The sequence below is a fragment of the Bufo gargarizans genome, chromosome 8, assembly GCF_014858855.1.
Source record: "Bufo gargarizans isolate SCDJY-AF-19 chromosome 8, ASM1485885v1, whole genome shotgun sequence".
NCBI lineage: Eukaryota > Metazoa > Chordata > Amphibia > Anura > Bufonidae > Bufo > Bufo gargarizans.
In genome coordinates, this window is record NC_058087.1 from 67,492,260 (window position 1) to 67,511,392 (window position 19,133).

General features: G+C 44.4%; 1 protein-coding gene across 2 annotated transcripts in view; it reads right to left on the bottom strand.

Moving 5' to 3' along the window:
• ADARB1 (adenosine deaminase RNA specific B1) overlaps window positions 1–19,133 on the bottom strand; it is a 90,236-nt gene that overhangs the window by 67,509 nt on the left and 3,594 nt on the right. Inside the window, exon 2 of one of the 2 annotated variants that reach the window (XM_044302704.1) lies at window positions 14,705–14,793. The exons of the other annotated variant lie outside the window; for it this stretch is intronic. The gene's annotated coding sequence lies outside the window, so the exon portion shown is untranslated. The remainder of the gene's footprint in view (window positions 1–14,704; window positions 14,794–19,133) is intronic. 2 annotated transcript variants of the gene reach the window in all.

The following is a 19,133-nucleotide window of genomic DNA, read 5'->3' on the forward strand; positions in this document are numbered from 1 at the left end:
CCAGAGGAACCCCTTTAACATGAGAACATGAATGCAGCGCTCTAGATAGAAAACCAGCCTGAGCTGCTCGCATGACTAACAGGCGCAGGAACTGGGTTATTACTGAAACGCCCAGTTTTAGGATAAGCTGCAAATAAACTGATGTAAAAATCAAACATGGAGCCTGCGCAAAAGTTGCAACTGACAGCAAAGTTGTGTACTTTATAATAATAATAAAAAAGAAAAAAAGACAGTATGTAGATCAAGTAGCATTGCAAGTACAGACAGCAGTTAGGGTCCATTCACACGTCCGCAAAATGGATGCGGAACGGGTACGGACCCATTTATTTTCAATGGGGCCGGAATGTGCTGTCCGCATCCACATTTGCGGATCCGCACTTCCACATCCGTGCTTCCGTTTCCACAAAAAAAATAGAACATGTCCTATTCTTGTCCGCAATTGCGGACAAGAACAGGCATATTCTATTAGTGCCGGCAATGTGCGGTCCGCAAAATGCGGAACACACATTGCCGCTTTCCGTGTTTTGCGGATCCTTTGCTCCGTGTATCCGCAAAACACATTGCGGACGTGTGAATGGAGCCTTAAAGGGGTTATCCCATCATAGACAATGGGGGCCTATCGCTAGGATATGTCCCTATTGTCTGATAGGTGCGGGTCCCTACAAGCAGAACGGAGCGGAGAAACTTGAGGAGGGCGCACTGCGCATGCGCAGCCGCCCTCCATTCATTTCTATGGAGCCGCCGAAAATAGCCGAGCGCTGTCTGCCATTTACGTCGGCCCCATAGAAATGAATGGGAGCGTTGGGCGCGCATGCGCTGTGCACTCCCATTCACTTCAATGGGAGAGGTGGGGAGCTGCACCTGGTGGTGGACGGACCCCGGGAAACCCGGGGTCCTCCAGCCAAAAAACTCTCCCCGGCTCCGTTCTCCTTGTAGGTGCGGGTCCCAGCGCTGGGACCCGCACCCATCAGACAATGGGGGCATATCCTAGCGATAGGCCCCCATTGTCTATGATGGGATAACCCCTTTAAAGAGGTTCTCTGGGAATAATTTAAAATATCCACAAGCAACCTAGAATGTGAGCGGGACTGGTTGTCCCCACTTGCAGAGCTGCCAGAGGGAGGGCTCACTGCACTCTGGCACTTACATATACTACACAATAGGGCTCATGCACACAAACGCATTTTCTTTCCGTGTCTGTTCCGGTAATAACCCTTTTATAGAGCTTAGATGTTGAAAAAGCAACCCTCTCTCTTCCTATGCCATTTCAGGACCTTTCCTGAATGCCATAAAAAAAATAAAAAAAAGGATAAATATATATATATATATATATATATATTAATTATTAAATAAATCTCCCCCATTGGAACATGGCGTTCCCCATGTCATTTCCACATCTCGATCAATCTCATACTGGTACCCACTAGAGTTGCGCGGGCCCCCCACCCCCCATAAAAGCGGCATCCACAGAACCCCTCCATAACAGCCCCGACACCGCTGCTCACAGCAGACTATTCTGGCAGTAACTTTTACTCAGCACATCTTTATTATCTTACAATGGAAGCTGCAGTAACAGGCAGAGCGGGTGGCGGCGTAACGTCACTCACTCACGTGACGCGCCTGCTACGCCCACTTTATGAATTAAGCAGGCGGAGCAGGCGCGTCACGTGAGTAAGTGACGCAACGCCGCCGCCCGCTCTGCCTGTTACCGGAGCTTCACTGTAAGTTAATAAAGATGGGCTGATTTAATGTTAAAGTAAAAGTTACTGCCAATGAATGACCCTGACTACGAATTCAATTATCGAATATCATCGATAACTTTGATTAATCGTAGCAGCCATAATTCATATAGTGCTCTCTCTGGTTATAAAATGAATACGAGACATAGGCCTCTTCAATTAACCTTCCATAGAATAAAAAAAAATATAAATCCCTGAAATTCACTTTGGATAAGATTCTAACAAAATCGATCGGTATATTTGACTAGGTTACAAATAAAAATTCTACCCAAATCAAAAGTGCTCATTGTCCAAAGTGTCATGTATGACAATCTGGGGTCTCCTAAGACTGCATCCAACCCCTTTCAAGCTCTTTATCGGCAGGACAGTATTAGTGATATGAAAGTGACAGAGACATATATAGCTATGGGTAAATGAATGGCAGCCGGTGGTAAAACTGTTAAAAAGTAATGGTAACAGTGCGGTTTATTTTTAATTTTATAAAAAATCTGTTAAAAAAATTAACCTCTTTTGGTGGCAGATGCCTTCTTCATCTTCTGACTAGTTACGGTAAATGGTGGCCAACGTTTTGAGAGATTTGGCCAAAACGAATCGTAAAAGATTCAGATTCAGCTGGAATCCAAATTTTTGGGAAATTCAACATAAATGTGATTAGTATACAATTGATTCATCTTTAATCTTCTATTATCTTTTCTGCAGTTTCTTCAGTGGAATTATCAGTATTTCTGAAGGTCAGGCGCCCTTAATCTAGGTGGCAAAATTACCTCTACATACACCCAACTACATCAACACAATGTCCCTCCACTTCTTAGAGAGCCCCGATCTCTAGTACGTAAATGGTCCTCCCTTCTGATGTCCACTGCCAAAATCTATTGTTCATGCTCTCCACCTGTGTAAAACACTCCCTATCCTACTGTCCACGTCCCCAGATGTAACGCGATACCATTAACACACTTAACATCTAATCCTATAATAAATGGCAATAGAGATGGACAGAGATGCCTTATGAATGGAATTCCACACTGATATCCCCCACATCTCTACTGCACCCCAAACTTCACTCTACAAATATTCGCCTTCCACTCTCAGCCCATCTTTAAATTGAATGCTTTGCATCGCAAACTTCCCCATCTCACTTTTCCTTCCCCGATACTATGTGAAAGTTCATCGGGCACCCCCATTTGTGCTCAGTTTTGGGGGGTTTTTGGTGTAAAAAATAAATGTATTGTTAAATAGAAATCAATTTTAGGTAGTGTTCGTGTAGATTTTTTGCACGCACATAATATCTGAGTGCATGCGTCCTGCACCTGCTGAGCGCTGATCAGAAACATCCATTTTTCTGACTGGTCCGCTCAGTTTACTGTGTAGATTTTATTTTATTTTTTAAATAAAGGTTTACACATTTCACACGTCACATCCCAATAAAATAAAAATGGCCCATCGGTCCTAACGAGACTCAGTCTGCCAGTGATGAGGGACCCTCTAGAAGGCGCCCCAGAACAGCTGAGGCAGCCCCCCCAGAGTGAGTCCATATGGACCCCACCCCCCCAAAGCCAAACATTAGACAATATTGGAGTTCGGACATTTTCTACAAGGGTCCAATTTATAGTAACACCATGACCCGGTAGTGTTTGGAGTCAATTCAGAGGTTTCGAAGGTTTGATTAATCTCCCCTATGACTAAATTAAATTGGAATTTGCTGTAAAAACATGACCATAATTGGTATCGGGACATCCCTAGTAGACATATGGGGAAAGAAAAGTAATAACTATTTTTGGAGGTATTACTATCTATTTTAAAAGTAGAGAAATAGAAATTTGCTAATTCTTCCCAATTATTTGTAAATTCTGTATTTTTTTTATAAATAAAAATGAAATATTTTTAATCAAATTTACCACTGTCATGAAGTACAATAGGTGATGAGAAAAATCTGGCCTGGATAAGTAAAAGAGTTTTAAAGTTATCACCACATAAGGGTCCATTCACACGTACGCAATTTGTTTCCGGATCCGTTCTGGATTTTTCAGACCCGTTTATGTTCAATAGGGCCGGAACGGATGCTATGTGCTGTCCACATCAGCACTTCCGGATCTGCAATTCCGTTCCCGTCCACAACTGTGGACAAGAAAAGGCATTTTCTATTATAGCGATGTGCGGTCCGCGAAATGTGGAACGCACATTGCCGGTAACTTCGTTTTGCGGATCCGCAATTCGCGTACTGCAAAACACCTCCGGACGTGTAAATGGACCCTTAACCACCTCCGGACCACCTAACGCACATGTGCGTTCCGGAGGTGGCAGGCTGGCGCACAGTCACGCATATACGCGTCATCTCGCGAGACGACGCGAGTATGCGCCCGCGCGTGCGCAGTTCGCGCCGGCATTTCGTTCAGGACCATTTCGTCAGCAACCTGCCAGCCAATGATCGTGGCTGGCAGGTTGCTGATTTTTAAAAAATCCAATCAAAGTGCCAGATAGCAGATCATATTTGTAAATATGATCTGTTATATGGCTGCCTGCTCCTCTGCTGGTTCTTTTCGTCGGTTGGATCCAGCAGAGGAGCAGGCTTCACAGTGAGTACACCAAACACTACACTATAGCCCCTGATCACCCCCCTGAACCCCAATTAACCCTTTGATCACCTCTTTGATCACCCCTGTCAATCACAAGTGAAAAGAAAAAAGTGATCAGTGCAAACTGTCACTTTTTTTTTTTCCACTGGTATTGACCGTTAGGTTTTAGGTATAGTTTAGGTCCCTTGGTTAGGTAGTTAGCGATCAGTTAGCGCCCAGCCCACCGCACCGCAGTCCGTTATTCGCTGATTAGCGTATCGCTAATCAGCATTTGTACTTTTATAGTATCTGGAAGTGATCAAAACTGATCACGGTCAGATCTATAATAGTACTAGTTTCACTTTAGCTCGCCCTCCACCCAAAACGCAGTGTTTGCCCGATCAGGCCTGATCGGTCGCCCACACGTGCGTTCGCCCACACCCGCCCCACCGCAGTGACAAAAAAAAAATTTTTTTTTGATCACTGCACATTCACTTTACACGCACTGCGGCGATAAAAAAATCAGTTTTGATATTTTTTATCAACCGCAGCGGCCTCCGGTACTTCGCTAGCCTCCCCTTTGTAAGACAGGCTTGCTTTTTTTTTCTTGGGTAGTCTCAGGGAATACCCCTAAATTTAGTTGCCCACATGTCAAACAGGGGGTATTCCTCTGAAGAGGCCTACAGGCTTCTGACCCAGTCGGATGAGGAGTGGGAACCCTCATCTGATGAATCCAGCGGGTCAGAATACGAACCTGTAGAAAGCAGTGGCTCTCTGAGCCAAAGTTCGGACGAGGAGGCTGAGGTCCCTGATACCACCAGGCGTACCCGGCCCCGTGTCGCTAGACCGCAGGTTGCGCAGGATCCGCTTCAAGAGCAGCAGAGTGGGGCTGGTGCTGTCGGATTACGTGGTGAGGCATACACCAGCAGCCCAGCCCTCCCTGGACCTAGTACCAGCACTGCCGTACAACCTGGTGAAGTAGCGAGCACCAGAAGGGCAGTTGAAGCTGGTACGGTGGCACGTGCAGTAGTGACCCCGTCGCAGCCACCGCAAAGACGTGCCCGTAGAGCCCCTAGAATCCCAGAGGTGCTGGCAAACCGTGATTGGCAGTCCCCAACTTCAGCCGCACCTGTAGTTTTCCCTTTCACTGCCCAGTCTGGAGTTCGGGTTGAGACGGCTCAGATCGGTTCGGCCCTGGGATTTTTTGAGCTGTTCTTGACTGCGGAGCTTTTAGACATAGTTGTGGCCGAAACAAACAGGTATGCCACACAATTTATCACCGCTAACCCGGGAAGCTTTTATGCCCAGCCTTTCCGGTGGAAACCAGTCCAAGTTTCCGAACTTAAAACTTTTCTGGGCCTCCTCCTCAACATGGGCCTGACAAAAAAACATGAATTGCGGTCATATTGGTCCACGAACCCGATTCATCACATGCCCATGTTCTCTGCTGCCATGTCCAGGGCACGTTTTGAGGCCACCCTGCGGTTCCTGCACTTTAGTGACAACACCGCCTCCCGTCCCAGGGGCCACCCTGCTTTTGACCGGCTCCACAAAATTCGGCCCCTCATAGACCATTTCAACCAGAAATTTGCAGATATTTATACCCCAGAGCAAAACATCTGCATAGACGAGTCCCTGATACATTTTACCGGGCACCTTGGCTTCAAACAATACATCCCAAGCAAGCGCGCCTGGTATGGGGTCAAATTGTATAAGCTCTGTGAAAGGGCCACAGGCTATACCCACAAATTTCGGGTCTATGAGGGAAAAGATCAGACCCTGGAGCCGGTCGGTTGCCCTGACTACCTGGGGAGCAGTGGGAAGACAGTTTGGGACTTGGTGTCACCCTTATTCGGCAAGGGGTACCATCTTTATGTGGACAATTTTTACACAAGTGTGGCCCTCTTTAGGCATTTGTTTCTAGAACGGATTGGCGCCTGTGGTACCGCGCGAACTAGTCGCGCGGGCTTCCCCCAACGGCTCGTTACCACCCGTCTTGCAAGGGGGCAGAGGGCCGCACTGTGTAACGAAGAACTGCTCGCGGTGAAATGGAGAGACAAGCGTGACGTTTACATGCTCTCCTCCATTCACGCAGACACGACAATACAAATTGAGCGAGCAACCCGTGTCATTGAAAAGCCCCTCTCAGTCCACGACTATAACCTCCACATGGGAGGGGTCGACTTCAATGACCAGATGTTGTCTCCGTATTTAGTTTCCCGACGCACCAGACGCTGGTATAAGAAGGTGTCTGTATATTTAATTCAATTGGCTCTGTACAATAGTTTTGTTCTCTACAGTAAGGCTGGGAGAACTGGATCCTCCCTCAAATTTCAGGAAGAGATCATCGAGAACCTCCTGTATCCAGGAGGTTCCGTGGCCCCAACCACCAGTGTAGTTAGCCGTCTACACGAGCGACATTTCCCCAATGTCGTTCCTGGTACCTCAACCCAACCGTCACCCCGAAAAAGATGTCGTGTCTGTAGCAGGAGTGGAATAAGGCGTGACACCCGCTATTTCTGTCCTGACTGTCCGGACCACCCTGCCCTATGCTTTGGAGAGTGTTTCCGGAAGTACCACACACAGGTACACTTAGCATAGGGACCACATCTCACAGGACAGGCACACAGGGCTATTAGGGCCCATTCACTCACTGCTGCTGCAAACGTCTCCTTTCACATGGGACAAAGTGCATAACGCACTTCGCCACATCTTTGGGCGATTTGCGCTTTGCACATTGACCCATGGGGAAGGAGAGGTTTGTTCTATAAAAGGTAAAAAAACAAAAAAAAAAAAACAGGTAAGCAAACAGGTTAATGTTTAGTTCCAAAAGTTAAAGTTACATGTTCTGTTCCAAAGTTAATAAAATTATTGCGTTGTGGCCTGTTTTTTTCTTTTTTTTTTTTTTTTTGTCTTTTTACCTTCCAGGTGGACCAACCGATCTACTAGCTGCAGCACCGATGTGCATTCTGACAGAAGCATTGCGCTGCTGTCAGATTACACGCAAGTCGGTGTATGCGGCGCTGCAAGACGGGATTTTCTCCTCTGCAGTGACAGATACGTTTGCCAAGGCATACGAGCTGAGGAGGAGGCGGCGTTCCTATGCTTTGGCAAGCACTTTGTATATATATATATATATATATATATATATATATATATATATATATATATATATATATATATATATATATATATATATTTTAAAAAAAAATCCCGGCAATGATTTATTCATCCACATCGATTGATGCGAATGGAGAAATCTGGTTTGCCAGGGCATACGAGCTAAGTGGGTATGGATGTAGGGCGGAGCTCCTATGTCCTGGCAGACGCCTTTCCCCTCCATTTTTTTTTTTGGCAGAGATTTTTTCATCCACATTGATCGATGCGAATGAAGAAATCTGTGCCGTTCATTTTTTTCTTTCAGCCCAGAGGCTGAACGGAAAAAAAAAATCTCATTACCTGTATGCTCAATATAAGGAGAATAGCAGAAACTCCTAATGCTGGCCATACATGTAATGATTGCGGAGACCCTCAAATGCCAGGGCAGTACAAACGCCCCACAACTGACCCCATTTTGGAAAGAAGACACCCCAAGGTATTTGCTGAGGGGCATATTGAGTCCATGAAAGATTGAAATTATTGTCCTAAGTTAGCGGAAAGTGAGACTTTGTGAGAAAAAACAAAAAAAAAAATCAATTTCCGCTAACTTATGCGAAAAAAAAAAAAAATCTTTGAACTTGCCAGGCCCCTCATTGGATACCTTGGGGTGTCTTCTTTCCAAAGTGGGGTCACATGTGGGGTATTTATACTGCCCTGGCTTTTTAGGGGCCCTAAAGAGTGAGAAGAAGTCTGGGATCCAAATGTCTAAAAATGCCCTCCTAAAAGGAATAAATATCTTGGTCAAATGCCAACTTTGTATAAAAAAATGGGAAAAGTTGTCTTTTGCCAACATATTTCTCTCACCCAGCATGGGTATATGTAAAATGACACCCCAAAACACATTCCCCAACTTCTCCTGAGTACGACGATACCACATGTGTGACACTTTTTTGCTGCCAAGGTGGGCAAAGGGGCGCATATTCCAAAGTGCACCTTTCGGATTTCACCGGTCATTTCTTACACATTTTGATTGCAAAGTTCTTCTCACACATTTGGGCCCCTAAATTGCCAGGGCAGTATAACTACCCCACAAGTGACCCCATTTTGGAAAGAAGACACCCCAAGGTATTCTGTGAGGGGCATGGTGAGTTCCTAGAATTTTTTGTCGCAAGTTAGTGGAATATGAGACTTTGTAAGAAAAAAATAAAAAATAAAAAATCATCATCATTTTCCGCTAACTTGTGACAAAAAATAAAAAGTTCTATGAACTCACTATGCCCATCAGCGAATACCTTAGGGTGTCTACTTTCCGAAATGGGGTCATTTGTGGGGTAGTTATACTGTTTGGGCATTGTAGAACCTCAGGAAACATGACAGGTGCTCAGAAAATCAGAGCCGTTTCAAAAAGCGGAAATTCACATTTTTGTACCATAGTTTGTAAATGCTATAACTTTTACCCAAACCATTTTTTTTTTTGCCCAAACATTTTTTTTTAATCAAAGACATGTAGAACTATAAATTTAGCGAAAAATTTATATATGGATGTCGTTTTTTTTTGCAAAATTTCACAGCTGAAAGTGAAAAATGTCATTTTTTTGCAAAAAAAATCGTTACATTTTGATTAATAACAAAAAAAGTAAAAATGTCAGCAGCAATAAAATACCACCAAATGAAAGCTCCATTAGTGAGAAGAAAAGGAGGTAAAATTCATTTGGGTGGTAAGTTGCATGACCGAGCGATAAACGGTGAAAGGAGTGTAGTGCCGAAGTGTAAAAAGTGGCCTGGTCATGAAGGGGGTTTCACCTAGCGGGGCTGAAGTGGTTAAGTGACAGGTCAGATTTTCTAAAAATGGCCTGGTCCTTAAGGTAAAAAAAATGACAGGATCATGAAGGGGTTAAGGAGTCACTGTACTTTCCCACAATTTCATTTAATAGAGAATGGTGTAAATAGCAAAATTCTAAGTTACTTTATTTACAAAATCTGCCTGCATTCACCTGAAAAAAAAAGCTGTAAAGTCATGACCACTAGAGGTCTCACTTCCACCTAAGTTGCAGCACACTGCCTGTTGTCAGGGAAGATCTGCCACTAGTAACAGATACAGAAGATATCTGAGAGGAAGTGGAGCGTATCAGAGCTAGCTGAGATATTAAGCCTGATAACACAACTGCTTCTTAAGAGCATACACGAGCCTCCTGCCATTATGTAATTGTGATTTATTCCTCCTTATCTACTCTGTGAGCTCCAGCACTTAAAACAGTGGGAAGTAAGGTAAAGGATGTCACAGCAGTACAGTGCTGGCAGAAGGGAGAAGCTCCCTGCTTCTGAGTGAAATGCATCTAACTGTGCAGCCAAAACAGGGAATAATATAGCTGAAAAAAAAACATTAGGGGAGCCCAAAACACAACAGCTACTTCACAGTTATGATTATACAGAGAAGTACAGCCAAACACTAAAAAATATGGCTCCTATGCCCCACTGTGCACCCCTGTAGTTTTCCAGCTCAGTATGTTAATACTGAGCATCGGTACAGAGAGGAGGAGACACCAGGGTTTCTCAATGGGCACCTCGTTCTCCCTGGTTGTGCCACGCTCCGCTGTGGATTGGCTCACGTCACAGCCAGGGAGAAGGAGATGCCCATTGAGAAACCCTGGTGTCTCCACCTCCTTGTACCGATATTCAGTATTAACATACTGAGCAGGAAAACTACAGGAGTGCACAGTGGGGCATATGAGCCATATTAAAAAAAAAAAAAAAAAAAAAAAAAAAAAGCCAGGATGGCAGCATCAAGTAAAAGATATTTATCTAGAATTAAAAAAAGACCATATATATATATATATATATATATATATATATATATATATATATATATATATATATATATATATATACTACTACTACACACACACACACAAGGACCCCCTTTTGCCTTCAGAACTGCCTTAATTCTAAATGGCATTGATTCAACAAGGTGCTGATAGCATTCTTTAGAAATGTTGGCTCATATTGATAGGATAGCATCTTGCAGTTGATGGAGATTTGAGGGATGCACATCCAGGGCACGAAGCTCCCGTTCCACCACATCCCAAAGATGCTCTATTGGGTTGAGATCTGGTGACTGTGGGGGCCATTTTAGTACAGTGAACTCATTGTCATGTTCAAGAAACCAATTTGAAATGATTCGAGCTTTGTGACATGTTGCATTATCCTGCTGGAAGTAGCCATCAGAGGATGGGTACGTGGTGGTCATGAAGGGATGGACATGGTCAGAAACAATGCTCAGGTAGCCCATGGCATTTAAAAGATGGCCAATTGGCACTAAGGGGCCTAAAGTGTGCCCAGAAAACATCCCGCACACCACCAGCCTGCACTGTGGTAACAAGGCATGATGGATACATGTTCTCATTCTGTTTACGCCAAATTCAGACTCTACCATTTGAATGTCTCAACAGAAATCGAGACTCAGACCAGGCAACATTTTTCCAGTCTTCAACAGTCCAATTTTGGTGAGCTTGTGCAAATTGTAGCCTCTTTTTCCTATTTGTAGTGGAGATGAGTGGTACCCGGTGGGGTCTTCTGCTGTTGTAGCCCATCCGCCTTAAGGTTGTGCGTCTTGTGGCTTCACAAATGCTTTGCTGCATACCTCGGTTGTAACAAGTGGTTATTTCAGTCAACGTTGCTCTTCTATCAGCTTGAATCAGTCGGCCCATTCTCCTCTGACCTCTAGCATCAACAAGGCATTTTCGCCCACAGGACTGCCGCATACTGGATGTTTTTCCCCTTTTTACACCATTCTTTGTAAACCCTAGAAATGGTTGTGCGTGAAAATCCCAGTAACTGAGCAGATTGTGAAATACTCAGACCGGCCCGTCTGGCACCAACAACCATGCCACGCTCAAAATTGCTTAAATCACCTTTCTTTCCCATTCTGACATTCAGTTTGGAGTTCAGGAGATGGTCTTGACCAGCAGGACCACAACCCTACATGCATTGAAGCAACTGCCATGTTATTGGTTTACTAGATAATCGCATTAATGAGAAATAAAACAGGTGTTCCTAATAATTCTTTAGGTGAGTGTGTGTATGTATATATCTCTCTATCTATATCTATCTCGGCAGTTTTTTTAAGCTGATGATCTATCCTCTGGATAGATTAGCATATGATCGGCGGGGGTCTGACACCTGGGACCCGCGTCCATCATCTGTTTACCACAGGCCCAGTGACGTGATGACTAGTATCAATGACCTGGGCGAGTTCTGTTTGAATAGAGCATAGCCCCGCCCAGGTCATTGATACTAGTCTTCACGTCACTGGGCCTGTGGTAAACAGCGAGAAGGCCGCGGCACTACTGCCGGCGCCGCTGCCTTCTCAAACAGCTGATCGACAGGGGTCCCGGGTGTCGGACCCCTACCGATCAGATGCCGATGATCTATCCAGAGGATAGATTATCAGTTTTAAAAAAACTGCAGAACCCCTTTAAGTAATGAAATCCCTTTCTATCTGTCAATGTATTTGGGTCAACTATGCTTGTACATATACACTGTATAAAGAAAATCAATACAAACTGCTAATGATCTGGCATGACACTCTAGAATTGTGTTCTAAACTGAACCCTACCATTCCTTATCTGCATTGGCGTGCATCCCAATTCTACATTTTTCGGGTTATGCCCTACCAGTTCCCCCTTCTAGTGTCAGATACGAGATATCCTTTTTTCAGTATTGCAGAGGGCCTGGTCTCTCCTATTTTTAAGTTTTAATGGTTTCCCCCTCTGAAGTCATGTATCAGGGTGCTCCATCCTTTAAGGCTGTATTTACACCTGCCGATTTTTCGATAGATGATCACTAACAAGAGTTCATATGTACGTTGGTCAGCTAACATCTTGCAGTGTAATACAGTGCAAACATGCTCAATCATTGAGCAATTGTGATTTTTAAGCAGTTAAAAAAAAAATCATTGTTTGCTGGCGGTAGATTGCGCTGTCTAACTACAATCTGACGCCAGCAAATCAGTAGACAGTATGGGGACAAGCAATGGCGGTCACTCCTCCTGATGCTGTGGAGGAGATCACTGCATGTAACAGCAGCAGTCTCCTCTGGTAGTGAGCAGGAGACTGTCAGGAGGGAACACTACCTTGCCCACAGTCGCTTGCTTAATTGGCTTTACTCTCATTGCCCTTCCGTCTACACTGGACTTTCAGAAACATCCTAACGATGTTCATTCCATGGAATATAGAACGACTCAATGACATAGATAAATTATCTGAGATCTAGAAACCCTGGGACAAATATTGGATCCTGAATGAACCCAATAACATTGCTTGATCTCCTATAACTTGTGTATCGAGTTTCCCTCAGCAGCATCTTTTTTTTTCTTCCTTTTTTCTGTATACTTACTTCCCCCCATTTTCCCTCATTAAGGGTACTTTCACACTAGCGTTACTCTTTTCCGGTATTGAAAAACAGGTAAAGGGTCTCAATACCGGAAAAATCGCATCAGTTGTGTCCTAATGCATTCTGAATGGAAAGCAATCCGTCCAGTATTCATCAGAATGTCTTCCGTTCCTTGTACGGTATTTGATCGGAGCATGCTGCGGTATTTTTGGTGGCTCAAATCCCGGAACAAAACCGAATGGGCATTAATTTCCATAGAAATGTATTAATGCTGGATCCGGTACTAAGTGTTCCGGAAATTGTCACATCGACAGATCCGGTCGAAACTGCCTGCCGGATTCTAACAACGCTAGTCTCATTGACTGTATGGTGGTAATATGCTCCAGGGACTTCTTTTGTTACTGTTCTTTATGTTAGTTGTATAATGCACACTAAGGCCCCTTTCACACGGGCAAGTATTCCATGCGGATGCGATGCGCGAGTTGAACACATTGCACCCGCACTGAATCCGGACCCATTCATTTCTGTAGGGCTGCTCACATGAGCGGTGATTTTCACGCATCACTTATGCGTTGAGTGAAAAATCGCAGCATGCTCTATATTGTCCGATTTTTACGCAGGCCCCATAGAAGTGAATTGGAAGCGTGAAAAATCGCATAGCATCCGCAAGCAAGTGCGGATGCGGTGCGATTTTCATGCACGGTTGCTAGGAGACGATCGGGATGGAGACCCGATCATTATTATTTTCCCTTATAACATGGTTATAAGGGTAAATAATAGCATTCTGAATACAGAATGCATAGTAAAACAGCGCTGGAGGGGTTAAAAAATAATTTAACTCACCTTAGTCCACTTGATCGCGAAGCCCGGCATCTCCTTGTGTCTCCTTTGTTGAATAGGACCTCTGGTGAGCATTTAAATACAGGTAAAGGACCTTTGATGACGTCACTCCGGTCATCACATGGTACATCACATGATCATTCACCATGGTAAAAGACCATGTGATGACCGGAGTGACGTCATCAAAGGTCCTTTACCTGTATTTAATGCTCACCACAGGTCCTATTCAACAAAGGAGACAAGGAGATGCCGGGCTTCACGATCAAGTGGACTAAGGTGAGTTACATTTTTTATTTTTTTAATCCCTCCTGCGCTGTTTTACTGTGCATTCTGTATTCATATAACCATGTTATAAGGGAAAATAATACAATCTACAGAACACAGATCCCAAATCCGAACTTCTGTGAAGAAGTTCGGGTACCAAACATGCGCGATTTTTCTCACGCGAGTGCAAAACGCATGACAATGTTTTGCACTCGCGCGGGAAAAAAATATATAAATAAATAAATAAATCGCACATTTTCCTGCAACGCACCCGCCTCTTATCCGGCCCAAAAAAAAGACGCCCGTGTGAAAGAGGCCTAAAAGTTGTACCATGTTCTATATGTTGCTATGATCAGACTGCAGCTATTCCTATAGCTCTCATTTTGTAACCTGACAAAAATTGGCAAAATTTCATAATAAAAAAAAAAAAAAAAAAAGGGGGGGGGGGGGGGGAGAATATCCAGAGACACAGTTAAACCGTTGCTGGATGATTAAACACATGAGAAATGTGTGTGGACATATTGATATGATTACAAGGAGATCCTGTAGAGATCCGTTCAGGATGTCTTCCGTTCTGTCAGCATTCCGTTTTGTGACCGGACTAGGTCTGCAGCTAAGGCCCAGGTACGTCACCGTATATCCAAAAAAAAATGCCTTTGCCCTGTGCAATTTAGCGCAGGGCAAAGGAGAGCATCGGAGCATGAACTGCTCCGATACTGAAGTCAGGGGGGCTGCCGGGGTACAAATGGTGGTATGGCCGGGTTCAGTAACAATATGGGTACATTTACATGTGTAGGGTTTGTTATTGAAAAACCTTACCTGAACCAAGAAATGAAAGGTAAAAGCAGATAAGTTTGCCCCCAGTGTTTGCCAATCTGCAGGCTCCTAGAAACAGTCTTGTAGAAATCCTGCAGATAACAATGGTTAATCAGCAGCTAATATGGTCCATTTTGGGCCTAGGAGTGACCGGGGGGGGGGGGGGGGGGGGGGGCCGAGGTTTGTGGTCTTACAATTAAACAATACAGCAATGGGTATACTGGCTAAAAGTGACAGATTGCTATACCGCAGGAAAATAAAAGGTCACTTCATGACCACAAAGAACAAAGCCCGTAGGCTGGCATTCCTTCCACACACCAGGATATTCTCCTACTAAAAACAGAGGGAAAGCTGAACTTGTGAGAGCCTGCACCATACACATCCATTCTGGCAATAGATTCTATAAGCCGCACCTGAGGGCTTGGACTCCAGTCAAACTGGGTAATGTAGGATGTTAACGAAAAGCAAATACAGTACCAAAATTGGAAAGCAATTCACAGACTGACAAGTGTGCAAAGCGCTCATGCTAGAAAATAATCTACGTGGTATTTAAACAGAAATTATGACGACCAAATAAAGCCCAACGAACCTCCTGAACCGGGCATGAATATTTCAGCAGGTTCCCCGCTTGCAGTGCTGGTCATTGTACCACCTAAATGAATGATGCAATCATAAATATAGAAAGTGCCAGATACAGCAATGCTATTTAGTTCCAATTTCAAATCTTTAAGGGATTGTCCGAGTGTCAGAATAGGCCAACAGTATCCGACGGGTGGGGGTCCAACTACTGGCACCCGTGTGCATCAGCTGTTTGAATAGACGAGTGCTGCGGCCTGGGCACAGCTCAGTCTCATGCAAATTAATAGGACTGAGCTGCAATACCAAGCGCAGCCACTATACAACAGATAACACTCGGCTTAGTTAATTGCAAGGAGGCAGCAGCGATCACCAGAGCACCACAGCTGATCATCGGCGGTGCTGGAAGTCGGGTCCTCACCAATCACATACTAATGACCTATCCTGGGGTCAGATCTTTAATGACTCAGAGAACCTCTTTAAAATACTGCAATCACAGTATCTACATATAGCACAAGGTTTCCCATAAAATCAGTTTCTAGAAAAGGAACTCCTAATGTTGGGATGGCACATTTAGTTTGAGGTGCAGATTTTTGTGTTTTCTTTTGCCCAATAAGCCATAAGTGGATGCACCACTTAGAAGTAGTACAAGGCCTGATTTAAATGACTGTACTCTGTCCTGGAAACAAGGCCCATGTCAGCCGCATCTCTAGTACTGACTGTGTCTGCCCTGACGCATCAGTGTTTTATGATACAGTTCTTATTGTGGTTCTATGGTACTCAAATGTTTATGTGACAGGAGCTGGCTGCATCATAAAACACTATGATGTAGTCACTTCAGGTCAGTAGGACCGGGAGAGGTGGCCGACAAACAAGGACTGTGTTCCCCGAACCTTGTTAGTCGTGTGAATCAGCCCTTAGACTGCTTTCAGATGTATGATTTAAAATTTGTCAGTGTTCTGGCCTCAAAAAACCAACTACACAAGTTTTTCCTTGGGGGGGGGGGGGGGGGGGACACCTGAACAGGCAAGTCTAGAACTTCAAATAGAGCATGCTGCGATTTTCTCGGCACAGACTGATGGATGGATGTATTGCTCCATTGACTACAATGGGTCATTGTCCAGCATACAGTCAGCTCCTGTTAATCCTTGTGTCTTCACACAACCAGAAAGCAATCCTCCTCTTACTGGTCTGACACCTCCCACTGGTGACATCATCAAAAGGTCCTTGAGCTACACTAAGAGCTTTCATCTACATCCCTCCTGCCTGAAGGTCTTCAGCATGGGGAGGGAGGTGTTTCCATGAGCCGACTCTCCTCTTCCAAGAATGAGGCGACTACTTTACTAGTTGCAATTTAGTATGAGGCGACTACTTTACTAGTTGCAATTTAGTATGAGGCGACTACTTTACTAGTTGCAATTTAGTATGAGGCGACTACTTTACTAGTTGCAATTTAGTATGAGGCGACTACTTTACTAGTTGCAATTTAGTATGAGGCGACTACTTTACTAGTTGCAATTTAGTATGAGGCGACTACTTTACTAGTTGCAATTTAGTATGAGGCGACTACTTTACTAGTTGCAATTTAGTATGAGGCGACTACTTTACTAGTTGCAATTTAGTATGAGGCGACTACTTTACTAGTTGCAATTTAGTATGAGGCGACTACTTTACTAGTTGCAATTTGAAAGACGAGCTTCTGATGAAAAATAAGTCAAGGACGCATTTACTCAAGCTTTTGCAGGCGTTTTTCTGTTGGAAGAAAAAAAAAAAAGGCACTGGTGAACTCAAAAAGGCCTGGATGTCCATGGAAGACAACAGTGGTGGATAATCGCAGAATCCTTTCCATGGTGAAGAAAAACCCCTTCACAACATACACCCAAGTGAAGAACACTCTCCAGAAGTAAGTGTATTCGTTTTCTGTTGTGCCAGATTGTGTCATAGAAAACAGATCCATCCCCAGTGTCTTACATTGTGTCAGAACAGATCTGTTTGGCGTAGTTTCGTCAGACGGACACCAAAACTGTCCGCCTCCAAAATGGAATGGAGACTGAACTGATGCAAACTGAGCAGATGCTTTTCTATTCAGAATGTATAAGGGCAAAAACTGATCCGCTTTGGACCGCTTGTGAGATACCTGAACGGATATCACAAACGGAAACCAAAACGCCAGTGTGAAAGTAGCCTAACTCGTTATGGCACCTGTAACTGGGGAGGGGGTAATAACCAGTGACCGTCTTATGAACAGAAGGCAAAGTGAAAGGAAACGTTGCCACTTAAAAACTTTTTTACCAGAAAAACCATTTAACAAGTTCCTGAAGCATGGCCCCTGAAACAGAAGATTCCTACTTTCATGCTCCATGCTGCCCCCGTCTTATGGCCCCTGCACCGTTTACACCTGCCAGTGCATGGACATAGTCACATTCACCGCTCCAGTCAATGACTGGCTTCAGTGGTGACATGCTGCTTGGTTGGCTGGAGAGGTGCATGTGACTATGCCCACAGCCAGGCGGATGTAAACAGCGCCAGGGCCAGAAGATAGAGACAGCGGAGCAGTGGGTAAGCATAATTCTTCTGTCACAGGGGCCATGCTGCAGGAACTTAAAAAAAAAAAAAAAAAAAGTTCACTATATGAGACCCGAGCCAGTTACCGGGACCTCATGACCGGTATAATCAGCCGCTGATCAGCCCATAAACAATCACTCGTTTATCAGCCAATTTGCATAATTTATCAGCATGAGAGCTGTAAGATAATTGTCAGCACATCTCCCTGTGTAATCAGAGATGGGCTACCGATAATGAGGCAACTGTGGGAGGAATGACTGCGCTAGTGATCATTCCTCCCTATTGTCTTTGCATTTGGCTTGTGTGTAATAGGCCGATACAAACTTGGCTTTTTTTTACTGGTAAAAAATGCTAGTGCCAAAATCCCATGTGTAAAGACCCTTAGGCTTGTCATACACCTTACACTTTTGTATGACACGCTCACGTGTGTGGGGGAGCTTCCAACGCTGCCCCGACAGATGATGTTGGCAGAGATGGGGGGGCGGGATGAATCCTTTCGCCCAATCCTTTTGTTCTCCGCCACCAGTGGTTTTCCGAGCCAGGCATATAGGTAAATGGGGAAGACGGGAGGGGTAGCTCTTGAATGTGGACGGCCAGGATACACAAGCAGTTCTTCATCCTCCCACCTAAGGGGACGCGCAAGGCATTACAAACAGCAACACATCAAATCTCCGATAAAGTATTTATCTGCTACAAGGCACAACGAAGGAGGCAACGACTGAGCCTTGTGAGAGGCCCATTTTATTATCTCTGTTGGACACTAGCATTACAATGTGAGGTATGGCCGTCCATGTTAGCATGGTGCCAGGGGATGCTGTGATCAGCTTTCTAATGACAGGATCTATGCGTGGGGGAGGGGCAGGAATGCTGCAGCAGGCTCTCTGTATGCAGAGCAAATCTACATGTCAGGCTAAATCTGGTAATTCATTAATGCCAGATTTACTAAACTTTACATCTTTTGTTACAGAGAGAAACCCTATTTAGTTTCACAATTTCACACAGATGTGCTCTGGACAGATAGAAATCCAGGACCTTCCCGACAGAAGATTTTCAAGGTGCCTTGTAGACTACAGCAATGCTATATACTCGCCATCTGTATAGAAAAAACGTCATCCTCCAAACATCAAGCCCAAAAGCTCAATATCTAAACTCGATGTGAAGTCTAAAAGCACAGGAAACAGAGAATAAGTCCTCGGCTACTGTGCGCACAGCTTCTGTACAAGGTCTGTCCATTTTTAGAAGGCTTTGTGCACCCAAACATATCCATTTTGCGGAACACAAACCGCAGATC